This window comes from Micrasema longulum, unplaced genomic scaffold, assembly GCF_059751315.1.
Source record: "Micrasema longulum isolate JH-2025_06_02 unplaced genomic scaffold, ASM5975131v1 h1tg001558l, whole genome shotgun sequence".
In the NCBI taxonomy this organism is placed as follows: domain Eukaryota; kingdom Metazoa; phylum Arthropoda; class Insecta; order Trichoptera; family Brachycentridae; genus Micrasema; species Micrasema longulum.
The window spans coordinates 467,410-483,075 of record NW_028278741.1 but is presented as its reverse complement, the minus strand read 5'-3'; the positions used below and the strand labels follow the sequence as shown (position 1 = coordinate 483,075).

The 15,666-nt window shown below is 30.1% G+C and overlaps 1 long non-coding RNA gene across 1 annotated transcript; it reads right to left on the bottom strand.

The window, feature by feature from the left end:
- Window positions 1-324: 324 nt before the first annotated feature.
- LOC148274901 (uncharacterized) lies at window positions 325-2,949 on the bottom strand. The gene is made up of 2 exons (XR_015824170.1): window positions 2,777-2,949; window positions 325-2,248 (listed from the first exon to the last, which is right to left on the bottom strand). It is a non-coding gene; the product is annotated as an uncharacterized LOC148274901 (long non-coding RNA).
- Between the last annotated feature and the right edge of the window lie 12,717 nt (window positions 2,950-15,666).

The following is a 15,666-nucleotide window of genomic DNA, read 5'->3' as shown; positions in this document are numbered from 1 at the left end:
TGAAGCACTTACTTTGTGGTTATTCATTATAATAAAATAAATAAAACAACTTTGTTTTAGCCACTAATTTTTATTTTTTCATTCATCAAAAAGGAATCAATTCATTAGTTACGTAAACCTTGTCAAAGAAGCTTGTTTGCTTTGAAACCGGTCGGTGAACAAATAAAATGTAGTGGTTAAAAACAAAGTTGTTTTATTTATTTTATTATTAATTAAATTTAAATTTTAAAAACAGTTTTTCATATGAATACCAGAAACTTAAAAGGCTCTATGTGCCATGGACAAAAAAGGAAAGCAGACGGGAAATTAAAAATACACATAATAATTCAAAGAAAACATTATTTTATTTTTATGCCAAATCAACAAAAGAGCATATTTTAATGTAGTTTAGTAAAAAATATATAAAAAAGACATATTAAACTAAGTATAAAATCAAAAAAACAAATAATTTAAAAGAAAGTCTCATGTACCGTTGTTAGTTTCTTTTAAAAGGGCCAAAGTGCCCTGCTCTCTAAAGCAATAAAGGTGTTAGTGCCTTAGTGAGAATAAAGAAATAGGTACATCCACTGTTTCATCTATCTATAATAGTGATGTGACGACGATGAAAATTCCCATGGTATTTATAATTCAGTATAATTACTATTTAGCACCCAACATCGTGTATATCTAAAATTCTATTATAAAACTGTTTATGTTCTTCCGTGTGCAAGTAAGGTATTAGATTTTTGAGATCTTTTTTCTTATCTTCTGTTATTTTGCTCTTGCAATTCAGCATGGGTAAGAAATAATTATCTAAATCCGATAACTTTTTGTTCTTCTTCAATAATCTTACAATTTTCCAGGGCTCCATAGAGTTGTGGGTCTCTTTCATTTTGACAACGAAAGGATTATCACTTACGAATTTCAAGCGATGAGCCTTCGATATCTGCATTGTGGTAGTATTCAAAAATGTTTCGGCAGCCAATTTAAAATCCATGAAATCATGTGATGTCATTGAAATAACATTAAAAGGCTGCTTGTCACGAGTATTTTTCATCATATCAACAAGATCTGCAGGAACAATGGAATGTGTTACTCGTTTCCTTTTTTCGATTAAAGCAAAGTCCCTGTCGCAGCTAAGGAATGAATGCCCGCTCATTAAAAATTTATGCTCTATCGATGTAAAAACTTTTTTATACACAAGATATGCCCATAAAAATATCATCATTTTATTTTTATTTTGTCCACTACAATTGTCACTCCACATGATGAGATTCTCCTTTCTTATAAAATTATTAGAAAACATTTTGTAAATGCAGGATGCTATCGCATTTCCCCCTCTTCCTGTAATAGCTTCATGCCACATAAGCATATACCCATCACCGGTATTTTCGATATGCACACCCAAATTGAAATTTGATAATTGTCGCGAATAGTACATGGGCCCATGAGTTAAAGTTGGTGTCAGCAAAACTTGTTGCAAGTCCATGGCGGCAGTGCATATATTACTACTCGGCATCTGTGATTTTTTTATATCAAGTGACATCTGTTTTGTTGCTTTTTCTGCTTTTCGATGGTGTAATTCAAGTTGATTCTTCAGTATTGTTTTATTAGATGGATCGGCATTTATTTTAGCAACATAGAGGTCGCACGTTGCACATGTATCAGTTCGTTTCTGGCCAAATTTTAAATTCGGAAACTCCTTTCCAAAAATTTTAGAGTAGAACTTATATGTGACTTTTGACTCCGGAAAAGATATCTTAAATGCTTTAAACAAACGATGTATATTTAAATCTGGACTTAAGTATTCTTTCTCTGATCTCGCTCGACCATAATGACTTACAAGTCTGGGAAACATATTTACATGTTGTTTAATTTCATCCTCATCTTCGTCTGAATATTTTCGTTTTTTCTTATTGATGTTTCCTCTTGATTCCAAGTAGGTTGTATGTCCTTGTTTCTTTTTATCGAGTAGTACTTGAATCTTTTTTGGAGAAAGGGAAAAAATGTTCATGAACGTTGCTTTGCACACACCGACAACATTTCCCTTGCCATCTGGAAGCATATAATATGCGGTGCATTGTCGCCTACTTAGAGCAGGAGATTCATAGGTTCCATGCCTTCTTCTTTTAATTTCTGTCAAATGGATTAATCCCATCAGAAAAGAAGATTGCTTTTCATTGTTTTTTAACGCATAGAATTCCGTGAACAATGACATCTTTTGTTCGAAAGGTATTTCTTTGCAGTTATAGCTGCATTTGCAGATACACTAAAATAAAAAATGAAGTGAATGAAAGCAACATAGATAATATAGGTACGCAACCGTGGGCGTATCTTAGGGACTTAGGGTCAATATCTATCACTCAGTAGAAACTAAACTAGAGGAACTAAATGTGGTGGAGTGTAATAATGATATAGTAATTTCTCCCGGTTGCAATCATTAGGGCGTAACTTATTTTCTGATATGCCGTTAACATAGTTATTTACACATTAATAATAATATTTACGAAAATATCCATGAAAATATAATTATTAAGGTTTAATTATCTTTAAACGAATTTATAATAAAAAATATATTTTTAAATTCTTTTTTTTGCTCTCCTAAAAACAAGTAAAAATAAAGTTTCACCCAAATACCTCTGACCGGGAGATTTAAAAAATTGAATTCAATACAAATACTCCATTTAAACTATGTCATGGTTGGCAGAAAATTACAGGTTGGCACATCCCTAGCGCATGATGAGTGACATTTTATCTAGTAGAGACAACCGGTGAAGATTTAAAACAATGTACAAACCTCTTGATTTGGGGGTCGTTTTGCAGGAATCAACTTTCTATTGGATGTAAAATATTCTTGTCCAGAATCTTTTAGCTTCTTTCGGGCCACTTGGGCACTTTTTTCCCCCTTTTTACGTCTTTTAACGCCACCACTATTCACAGAGACCGGTTCATTGTCAACCATTTTGATACAAATAGCATATGACTGGCGATGGCACTTAACACCTTTTAAAGGAAAACAGATGTTGGTACTTACAACCAACGCCATCTTTAGAATTTTTTATAAAATATTATTTGTACTACAATGGCATTTATACCCTTCTGTAGGACATTGGCCTTGGCACATACTATCCATTTCTTAAATAAAATCATTTTCGTTATTTATGGCACTTACACCCTTTTAAGTTTCTGGTATTCATATAGGCTACAAGTTTTATTTAAACTTTAATGTGCACTTATATACGGTTCAACAAATTCAAAATTACGTGCCAGTAATGCTAGTTTTTTATTGATAACTCGCAAAATTTTTGGAAGTGGTAAAAATATACTTAAAACTCATATTTAAATTGCAATTTAAAAAAACAACTAAAGGTTGTCATGATCTTCAAATTCTTTTCAAAAGTTTTGTAGTTTATTTTATTTGCAACGGTGTGCAATATACCATAAGAACCTTTTAATAACTTCACTAATTAGCTAAAATCATGTAACGGGGATGTAACATCTTAGTAAATGGAGAAATAATTGAAAAGATTGATAGTTATATATACTTGGGACATGAAATAAAGCTCGGCAAAGATAATCAAGAGGTAGACATAGAAAGAAGGCGAGGTTTAGCATGGGCCGCCTTTGGTAAGCTCTCATATATCCTAAAATCTCCGAAGTATTCACATTACTTAAAGAAGAAACTTTTTGATGCTTGTGTTCTCCCTGCACTGACATATGGCTGTGAAACTTATGTGTTCACGAAAAAAAAATTACACTAATTATCAGTGACACAGAGAGCCATGGAAAGGAGAATGCTGGGTATTTCGTTGAGAGACAGGAAAAACAATACATGGATTAGAGCGAGAACAAAGATCACCGATGTGGTCCATAGGGCTGCCGACCAGAAATGGAGCTGGGCTGGTCATATAGCCAGAATCACAGACTCTAGATGGACCAAAAAAGTCCTGGAATGGCGACCCAGAACGGGTAGAAGAAGTGTCGGCAGGCCTCAGACAAGGTGGTCTGATGACATAAGAAGAGTTGCAGGAAGTGGTTGGATGCAGTTGGCTCAGGATAGAGAAATATGGAGACTAAAGGGGGAGGTCTATGTTCAACATTGGACAAGAGACGGCTGATGATGATGATGATGATGATGTAACGGGACACATCTGCCTGATATATTTTTTTTTAATTTTTTTTTTATTTAAATTTTATTGATAAACCCTTACGGGTTACATACATTTAACAAAATGTTTTAACTTTTAAAATTCACATTCTACTGTTAATAATAATATTTTTAACATCTTTTGTAAAGGTTGCCTGAGTCTTTTGTTTAGTTTTGTCTGGTAGTTTATTGTATAATTTCAGTCCATGGTTTTTAAGTCTCGATTGTCCTTTTCTCGTTTTAAAAGATTGTATATGATATTTTTCTGATATTCTCGTATTGTGTTCATGTTTACTACAATTTTTTTCAAGTTTTAATTCTTCGTCTACAATTACATCAGTGGCTAATTTATGAATAAATTTTAAAGATTCTAGTTTAAAGAGTTCAGTTACGTTTAATTGTTTAGTTTGTTCAAAAAGTTCTTTAGTTGCTGTTAGATAGGAAAGGTCGTATACTAACTTTAATATTTTATTTTGCTGTCTTTGTAGTCTGTTTATGTCATTTTGATATCCTGTTCCCCATAGTAGTTGCATATAACATATTTTAGTTTTTACATATGCTTCATACATTAAATTTTTTTCCTTTATTGGAACAAAGTTTTTGATTTTAAAAAATAGACTCGATTATTATAAAGCATGCGTTAAAGTATATTCCTTACTGGTAGAGATTTATCCGAAACATTATTTTCGTACCTTTTCAGTCAATCGGTTGATAAAATAATGCATTCAAAATAAATTATAAAATAAAGCTATTCGTATCTCCTTTTTGACCTTCCCAGTAAATTAATATATTTTTTGTCATCAAATATAAGATGTTTGTCTTGAAAACATCTAGCGGTCAGTAAAATTTAATAACGCGGTTTAACGATAAAATGCGAATTTGCGGAAACGCTAATGTAATTTATTTAAAGTAGAAATATTATTGACATAAGAGATAATTTTAATATTCAAAGCATTAAGAGGACACGCGGTCTGACGTTTTTATTTTATATTTTTTCCCTGGGTGTATGGCTCTTGAGCGATGATTTTTTTCTTCTTTTTTTTCTACTTTTCCACATCCGCTCCCAAGTGGCGGATATGGACATCAGCAGTTGCCTCCAGGAGACCCTATCGCCAGCCAGCGTTTTGGCTTCCTCCCACGTCAATTCAGCGCCCCTTAGTTCCACCGAATACAGTCGAAAGATCGTCATCGACAACCTTCTTGGGCCACGATTATGAACGGCTATCTTCATCCGCATATATCAGTAGACGGTACAAACTAATATTGATATTTATGTACAAAAGTGTGTATATTTGTATGAAAATTCAAAATATCTTCGTCGATAACCGGTAATTGAACATGTTTAGAAAAAAAAAATGTAAATAAATTCCATATTTCTTACAGAAAATATAATTTTACTTTGTAGATAAAATTGAAGATACATTTTAACTTCTTATCATTTATCGTCAATTTTATTTACAAAGTAATAGACAGTTTTCTGTATGAAAAGCAGAAAATGAATGCATTTTTTTCTTCTAAATATGTTCAATTATAGGTTTCCGATGAAGATACTTTAAATATTATTATTCTAAAAATATTTTATTGCCTTATATCTAAGATCTCGAATCCCTCAAATAACTTGACGCTGGGGTACCCGAAGGGCTATTCTAAAATCATTTTTATGACATAAATGTATCGATAAAATTCAGAAAAAATATGTTTTTTGCCTGCGACGCTAGTTTCACAGTTGGCAGTCTGGCGTCTTACCAACCGCACCGCGGTGAATAAATAAATAGTTTATTATTAAGGTCGGTATTCGCTAATAAAACAAACCTTGTAAAATTCATAGACCAGTGAATTTGAACATATTTTAATTTGTTTTGTTTTCAAAGTCAATTGCCTTCGGAATAAAATTTACAAATAAGATATGACAAAATGTAATAATCCACCAGTTTCAATTAAAAAATTGACCTTGGGAGTTCAGAGTGCCAAATTAAAAAACATTTAATTACGATATCTAAACGACGAATGTTAAAGTATATTTTTTTTCTTGTATTTTTTTTAATTTATTATTTCATATATATATTTATTTTTCATAGCATTTTACAAAAGGTATACTTAAAAAACTATTACATAAACACAAAAAAACCCCAAAGGCATGGCCTGTGGGATTCCATAAAAAATAAGTGCTAATATAATATTAGAACAAAATTTTTTTGTCATTGAAAATGATGATTTTTTAAATATTTAATTTATTTATACAAATACATATATATTACAAAAAATCATAATTACGTATCTCAACCTCTATGAAGTCAAGAGCCCTGCGTTGAGTTAGGATCTAACATAATGGAAAGTGGAAGCATGTGCATTATTAAATAAAAGCGAATATAAAAATTATAAATCATTGCCAAGTTGAAATCAATGTTTACTATGAATGAAAACCGCAATCTCAGAGATCATTCGTTGAAAATAAACACTGCCTCCTTCTCATCCAGCCCCGGGAAGAACTTCCTAAAAAACTGAGTCGTGGAGGAATGGAATGGCCTTCGGAAGAAAGTGATCGGTGCTAGTTCAGTGAATGTTAACTATTATACTAGATGCACACAGCAATGTATAATGTTTAATAACTACGCACACTTGATATACACGCATCAGCTTAATAGATGCTAGTGTATTATTATATATAATAATAATAATAAATTACTCAAACATATATTTTAATAAACATCTGGACAACACGCTTATTTTTTTAAATATTTTTTTTTCTTTTCTTATCTTTTCTTTTCTTTTCTTTTCTTTTCTTTTCTTTTCTTTTCTTTTCTTTTCTTTTCTTTTCTTTTCTTTTCTTTTCTTTTCTTTTCTTTTCTTTTCTTTTCTTTTCTTTTCTTTTCTTTTCTTTTCTTTTCTTTTCTTTTCTTTTCTTTTCTTTTCTTTTCTTTTCTTTTCTTTTCTTTTCTTTTCTTTTCTTTTCTTTTCTTTTCTTTTCTTTTCTTTTCTTTTCTTTTCTTTTCTTTTCTTTTCTTTTCTTTTCTTTTCTTTTCTTTTCTTTTCTTTTCTTTTCTTTTCTTTTCTTTTCTTTTCTTTTCTTTTCTTTTCTTTTCTTTTCTTTTCTTTTCTTTTCTTTTCTTTTCTTTTCTTTTCTTTTCTTTTCTTTTCTTTTCTTTTCTTTTCTTTTCTTTTCTTTTCTTTTCTTTTCTTTTCTTTTCTTTTCTTTTCTTTTCTTTTCTTTTCTTTTCTTTTCTTTTCTTTTCTTTTCTTTTCTTTTCTTTTCTTTTCTTTTCTTTTCTTTTCTTTTCTTTTCTTTTCTTTTCTTTTCTTTTCTTTTCTTTTCTTTTCTTTTCTTTTCTTTTCTTTTCTTTTCTTTTCTTTTCTTTTCTTTTCTTTTCTTTTCTTTTCTTTTCTTTTCTTTTCTTTTCTTTTCTTTTCTTTTCTTTTCTTTTCTTTTCATAGTCATGTCATACCATATATATGTGCCATAAACTTTTTAATAATTAAAAAAGGAATGGCCCACGTTTAGACACTGTAGTCTTTGTGGGCATTTTTCCAAATCATTTTATAGCTTTTTTTAAGATGTGTTTTTCTAAAGTGTATTTTTGTAATTACATTTCTATGTAGGTAATATATGTATGGAAAAATAAACAAATAAAAAAGTATATACAGCTATGCAATATCTTTCAGCAGACTCCTGCAACGGTCTCATTCCTCAAACAAAATCCACATCTCAAAGGCCTCTAGTATTTTTTTATCTCTTTCGGTAAGGCACCATGTCTCCCAGCCGTGCATCAATATGCTCCATTTATGTGCCCTGGCAGTTCTTGCAGAGCTTCAGGTCTATATTATTTGACTCGAAAGTCTGGTTCGTTTAAGGCTGTAGTCTGGTAAAACCCGCGCAAAATTAGGAAATCATACGATTTTGCCATTTTAACGCGATTTTTTTTTAATCGCTCAATAATAAAAAAAACATATCGTCTTTGCGCATCAAACATGGGCCATGTGACTCGGAGCACATTCTGAGAAAATCATCAAAATGCGACTCTTTGGCATAAAGTAATTAATATTTTAAATAAATATATTACTTTATTGAATAACATTGTATTTTTCCTACTTCGTCCATACGCAGAAGTGTTATTTTCTGTTTAGTTTTTTTTTATATCGATTTTTTCAGAATGTGCTCCGAGTCGCCTGGCCCATATTTGATGTGCAACGACGATATTTTAGATAAAAACAACAATATTGAAAAGTATTGCTATTAAAAAATATACTTAAAAGTTTTATGTAACGAAAATATAACTACTTTTAAACCGGAAGATTACGCCATTTCAAATTTAGACTTAACTTAAGTATCTGGGATCTTAATAAAGACTAAATATTGAACCAAAATTTCTTAAAATAATTTAAAGATAATAAATTTAACATGAAAGTGGACGCAGCGAAATATTTTTTTTTTGTTTTTGAAAAGAAATTCAACCATTTTAAATCACATACATTTTTGTGACATTTTCTTTTATTTCTACGTAAAATTATGCCTTCGTTAATACTTTTAAGAATTTTTTTTTAATGTTTTAATTGTAACCTTTTTTTAAAGAAACGTTTTTTTTTTTAAAAGAGGATAATTCTGGTTGTAATATTCAATTTATAACAACATCTTATTAACGATTTTATGACCTTCATACCTGCCCTTATTGGTAGCGGTAACTTTATTTTTTATTTCCTAATAACGATCCGGCTGTTCGGCAATCCGGATGACTGGAGTTCGGAGTTCAACTGTACCCACGATGGTGTTACTTAGCTCAATTCAAGAATTTTATATTCAACAAAACTACTTCTTTAGATGCTTTGCATGAGAATCGACTTATTAGGAAACAAGAAAAATAACGCCATTTTAATTTAGCTAATACGGACAGGTGTCCTGTCCTGACCAGAGAGTGATTTTAAATTTTATTTCATTTTTTATTATATATTTAATCGTCTTATATCCGCCTCGTGGTAAAGTCGCTAGCACGTTTAGTGAACTAAGCGTTATTTTATTAACAACATATTGAGTTTATCCAAATGTTTGTAGACTATGGATAGGTTAAATTATTAAGATGAACATATTATAACAGAGATAAACAGCATTTTACAGAAGAAAATATGGAATCCCACACATTTGCAGTTTTTTTTCCAGTCTGTCTTTTATTTTTTTTATTTGAAAATTTATTTATTAACTCTTATGGATTATTACATTCATTTTACAAAAATATTAAAAACATTTTTTCTTAATACTCTTTTGTTCAAAATAATATTTCATACATCTTTTGAAAAGTTTGTCTGAGTCTTTTGTTTAGTTTTGTCTGGTAGTTTATTGTATAATTTCAGTCCCTGGTTTATTAGTCTCGATTGTCCTTGTCATGTCTTAGAAAGTTGGGTATGATATTTTTCTGATGTTGTCGTATTATGTCCATGTTGACTAAAATTTTTAGTTCTTCGTCTACAATTACATTAGTGGCTAATTTATGGATAGATTTTGTTGATTCTAGTTGAAAGAGTTCAGTTATATTTAATTTATTAGTTTGTTTAAAAAGTTCTCTAGTTGATGTTAAATAGGGAAGGTCATATACTAACTTTAATATTTTATTTTGTTGTCTTTGTAGTCTGTTTATGTCATTTTGATATCCTGTTCCCCATAGTAGTTGCGTATAACATATTTTAGTTTTTACATAGGCTTCATACATTAGAATTTTTTCCGTTTTTGAAACAAAGTTTTTTATTTTAAAAAAAAAACTGAATAATGTCGCCACTTTGCTAATTAAATTGTTGATATGAATTGTCCATGTCAATTGTCTGTCTATTGTTAGTCCTAAGTATTTAACATGTTCAATTTCAGTAAGTCGTTTATTATTTATGTTAGCATTTACTTTATGACATTTTTTTCTAGATTCAAAATGGATAATATTGCATTTTTTTTCATTAAGTGTAAGTAAGTTTGTGTTCGTCCATTTAGTCAACATAGTTAGGTCTTCGTTTATGTCATTATTTGTTTATAAGTCTGTTTGATTTTTATAGAATAGTCCAATGTCGTCGGCAAACATAATAATTTATCCCTTGAAATTGTACAGTGACAAATCATTAATGTATAAAATATATAATATTGGACCCAAAATAGATCCTTGCGGTACTCCAAAATTTACTGTTTGCATAAGGCTTTTTTTTTCATTTGCATATGTATTCTGCTTCCTTTATAGGGCAAAGGCCGAAATTGGTTAGTAATTAACAAGTCGCTTTAAGGGTCATATTTCCAATACCGCCCATAGAAATTTCAACTTTATTACTTCAATACGTTGTCCAGAAGCTCAATCACAAATAACTATCGACGTGCCTAAAAGCATGCTAAGCATTTGAGCGATCACAATGAACAATAATGAACATGCTTAAGCTATCGCAGACATAAGTCAACGCATGTGTAATCTCTAAGTCAACGCTCGTGTCGGTTTGTTTTTTGTTTTCCTCGTAAATAAACACAGTTCACTGGCGAAAAATCTGCGTTTACTATTAAAAATAAAACAATATACTGCGTTTGCAAAATAGTAAGGAATTTTTAAAATATATATTTGGACCCCTGTATTTCTTACGTGTCATGTACAAGGCTAAGGTACTCGGAAAAAATCGTTTTTGATTGTCTTGGAAATGGGATGTTTGATAACTGATTTAGTTTATTACCTTTATGAGTCCAATCACCATTGTTGCAAAGTCCAAGAACAATGGCGCGTGATAATAGTAAGGAGTATCTAAAACAAAAAAAAAAAATTTTATCACAAGTACTATGGCAACTACGTTTTTTGACATTTGGCTTGCCAACCGCCGGCAAAATGTAATAAATATCGTGGTAAATATTAAATAAATAAATAAAAATAGCAGTTTTGGAATATTTTACATATTAACACTGGTGAAATTCAAATATGTGATTGCGTAGCAGGATTTTACGTAACGAAACGTATATATTTTGACATGAAATATTAGGTGTTTACGGATGTTCCATTGCGATCGCGAATACGATAAACAACCATGGTAAGAAATTGTTATCACGTCGCATATTAGCACGTCGATAGTTTGAGTTATTGTTCCAATTGCGTGAAGTTGACACGGTTACCTAGAAATGCATGTGTTTATGCCGTTGTCGAAACGGTTGTAAAAAAATGTAATTACAAATATTTATACGTTTATTTGTAATTGTTTATATTCTAATTTCCAACGTGACTCTAAACAATCATTGGTCAATATTGGAAACGAACCAATGAATGACCGCTAAAAATTAGTCCGCGTTCCTAACGTCATCAGCATCGGTCACTTTATTACTCGGAGATTTTAGATTCCGTGTCAGAAAGGAAGTGACGCAATTAGTGTTGTGTTAACATTGCTGAGTGAAAGACGCTACGCAGACAAACATATGGTGATCGAAAGCCAGTTGAGTCGATTTTATTCCGATACAAAGTGGCATGTTTACTTTTTTTTTTTTTATATTGAAACGACCAATTTAGCTTTGTGATTGTTTCATTACGACTCACCGGTAGTCTTAGTGACTGATTTATGTTAATGTCAATTTATTATTTAAATTATCGATAAACTTTGTGGCTTATTTACGTTTATGTCATTTATTTATTTTAAAGTAACAAACAGTCGACAATGATATAGTAACATTAGAAAAAATACAGTTCAAAGACAGATCAGCAAAATTTCCAAATAAGAATAATACATATTATTAAAGTGTGTTACAACAAAAGGGTTTGTTTATGTGTATTTGTATGAGAGTAAGTGTAGATGTGTGTTTATGTGTATTAGTGTAGGAGTATATTATTTATTGACTCGGCGTTAACATTGTGGAATAACATATTGAATTGTAAAAATAAAACACTTTGTTTTAAGTCCACTGAGTTTATATATTTAACCCGACATGTTTCGGACACGCAGTACTGTCCATCTACAGGTGTATTTAAAAACTAGTCAGTTTTTTTATCAGTTTTTAAATACACCTGTAGATGGACAGTACTGCGTGTCCGAAACATGTCGTGTTAAATATATAAACTCAGTGGACTTAAAACAAAGTGTTTTATTTATACAAGTGTAGGAGTAAGTGTTCAGGTGTGTGTAAGTGTGAGCATCATTAAATAGTAAGTGGAATCGTATCGGAGTCAGAAATAATGAGTCTCAATTTATTTTTAAATAAATTAGGGGGTATGTAAAATATATCAATCGATGAAAAAAAAGCATTATAGCAAGAACGATAGAGAAAAGAGTGGATTTATGTGGCAAATCACTTTTTGAATGTTTTTTTATCGTGTATAAGTATTGTTACCTAAACTTTTTTGTATTCCTCGTAAAATAAACAAAAAATAAAAATAATTTGTGTATGTAAAAATGACCACATAATTCCACGAGCATTTTTTTATGAATACGCAATCAATATTTTCTCTGTCGTTTAAAAAAATGCATTTCTAGCAATAAGTGCCGAAGTATTTCCAAGAAAATAGTACAAAAGTGGAAAAATAATAACTTCTTATTAATTGTACGAAATTGCTTGATAAGCTATTTTTCTATTTATTTTGACATATTCAGGTCAGCAAAGTATTTATTTATTTTATCATATTTTTTCCATTATAAACTATAATTAAAAATAAAAATAATGTAACCTCACCGGGGTGGGGTTAACCGTGCCGAGGACACTCAACAAAATACTTTTTTTAAAAACGTTTTTACGTTTAAGAATAAACAAAGAAGACTATTTACTATATTAAGGTTTATAATTAATTTATGTACATCTATACATTTTATATTACAAAACGCACAATGAAAGAACAAAAACATAACATAAGCCATTCTTTTGTGGAGCAGCTCAGCAGAAAGCTGTTAATAATTTATTTTTAAATATATATTTTTTTTGCAAATGTCAAACTCTGCTCTACTTATCAACAGTGGTGCATTTTGTGCAATAATCCGTTTTTCAAAAATGTATCAAATAAGTTAATATGTAGAAATTTCTAAAACAATACTCACTTATAGATTCAAAAACTACTCTTACTCAAATGAAAGACATAACCCCCACAATACATCACATACAAATAATATAATCACTAGATCCTCAGCACATAAACAACTTAAATAAATACAAACTAATACCACTTTCAGACAAAGGGATTTTGAGTATTATTCAATTAAAATCTATAACCTACTTCCACTATCTATTAAAGCAATTAGTAATGAGAAAATGTTTAAAAAGGCTATAAAAAAATGGATAGTGGAACTAGGTAGAAGTAAAATGGATTGTCTCATTCACCCATACCAATGCTGAATCAACTGCTCCACAACTGTATGGCTTATGTTAGGTTTTTGTTGTTTTCATTGTGTGTTTTGTAATATAAATAATATATATGTATATATACCTTGTTTTTAAAACTGTCTGAATATTTGTTAATTAAGTTTGTTTTTTAAGTGAGTCTTCTTTGTTTATTCTCAAATGTAATAAAAAAAAAACTAAATTGTTAAGTGTCCTCGGCACGGGAAACCCCAGTGAGGTCACATTATTTTTATTATTAATTATAGTTTATAAGCGAAAAATATGAATAAATAAATAAATAAATGACAGGTCATAAGCCCTAGACTTCTATATTACCTTTTCTGAAATGTTCTTCATCTCTGTTGTAATATGTAAATATGCATTTTAGTCATATGCAACCCTGGAAAACTTATGAAAGACATATAGATTCTTCCAACTTTTTTTCCACTCAACATATTGAATATATTATTATTTATAAACCTTGAGGACGTAAATTTTGCAAAAAACCGCACGTAAATATGTCAAGCCATTTTTGAGTTTTTGCTAGACTTAAAACGGCGATTCATTTATAGATTGTCAACAAGTTAAGTAGACCCTAGACGCGGCTATGATATTCAAATTACAAATTTATGAAATTAATATTTGACCAAGGCTACTGCTCAGCATTGCCAACGGAACTATAAAACTCGTGACGTCATAATTTGTCAATTTGATAACATTCCATGGGCGCAATGTCAAAATATGTGTAAAGAAGATAACCTCGCATTATGCTTAATTTGTTGAGCAAAATTATCTTGAATATCGATAAACCAAAAGCGTATTTTAAAAGTACTTTATTAACATTTTGCGCCTATTTCAATTTCAATTGTATAATAACGATTTTTTTCCTAGACTTTTTGATAAAACTTAAATATTGTTAATGATTTTATTTATTTCGACGGCTTACGTCTTTGACAAAGTATAAAATAATATCGAAAAAAAATATACAATGAAACCAAACACCTGTACACCAGTGTAGAAAATATAGACACATAAAATAAAATCAGTGGAACATAAAGGAAAATTTAATAAGAAATTATAACATAGGTATGCAGCGAATTAACAATAAATAAAGAGTTTAAATATAAAAAGTATTGAAGTAACAGAGGCGATGTACCATAGTATTAATATTAAAACAAGTATAACACTTAGTACATTTTTATAATTTAGAAAAGAAGTGATTCAAAATTAAAAGTAATTTTAATTTGTATATAGATAAATGAAACAAATGTAAATTTCCATGTTTGTTCGCTAACATGTGGAACCGTGGAATAGGTGAGTATTTAACATAGTTTGAACTATGCAAATCAACAGAAAAATAAGTATTTTGTCTCGTCCCACGCTGTTTCACATAAAAATTCACACAGTTTAAAAGTTCGGGACTGTCAAGAACATTATTTAATAACTTGAAAAGCAGCACTAAATCTGAAATTTTCCTTCTATTACTAATACAATTTCTTGGTTTAGTTTTAGGTACTGTGTTTAATTTGACAAACGAGAAGTTTTGCTTAAGTAGAATCTTCAGGGCCGCAATAACAAATGCTATTTTCTTCGGTTTATACCGAGACGGTATACTTAACTTTCCTACTATCTCAGTTCGCTCTACCGTCCTCTTGATACGTGTTTTCATAACGTCATATGATAAATTCAACCAATAAGTGTCGCCGTAACTTTACTCCGCGTGTAATGAAAAAAAAAAAATACTCATTAAAATAGCATTTGAACTCATTAGTTAACCCGAAAAAAAAATTGATAATGATCCTTAAGATAAAAATAATTTTATTTAATTTACTTTCATATAATTTTGAATTCTCTATCCTTACCTCTATTTTGTATAAATACACTGAACTCCCTATCCCTAATAAAAATACCAGTCTCGAAGATGTCGCGAAAGCGATGAAACCGGTCACTGAATATTCCAAATTAGTGGATTAAAGTATCACTCGTCTTTTATTTATATGATAAATAAAGTATAAATATCATGTAAAAGCCAGCATTTTTTGCTTTAATTGCGATTTATATTAATTTTTAATCGTTTTAAATTGGCTGCTTTTTATCACAGAAACCTATTTAAAATTTGAATTTAGCATTAAACGCTGAGTTAAGTTTTGGCGACACTTATTGGTTGAATTTGATCATATGACGTCTGAGATGACGTAACGAAAATACGTATCGACAGGTCGGTAGAGCATACCGAGGTAGATATGAG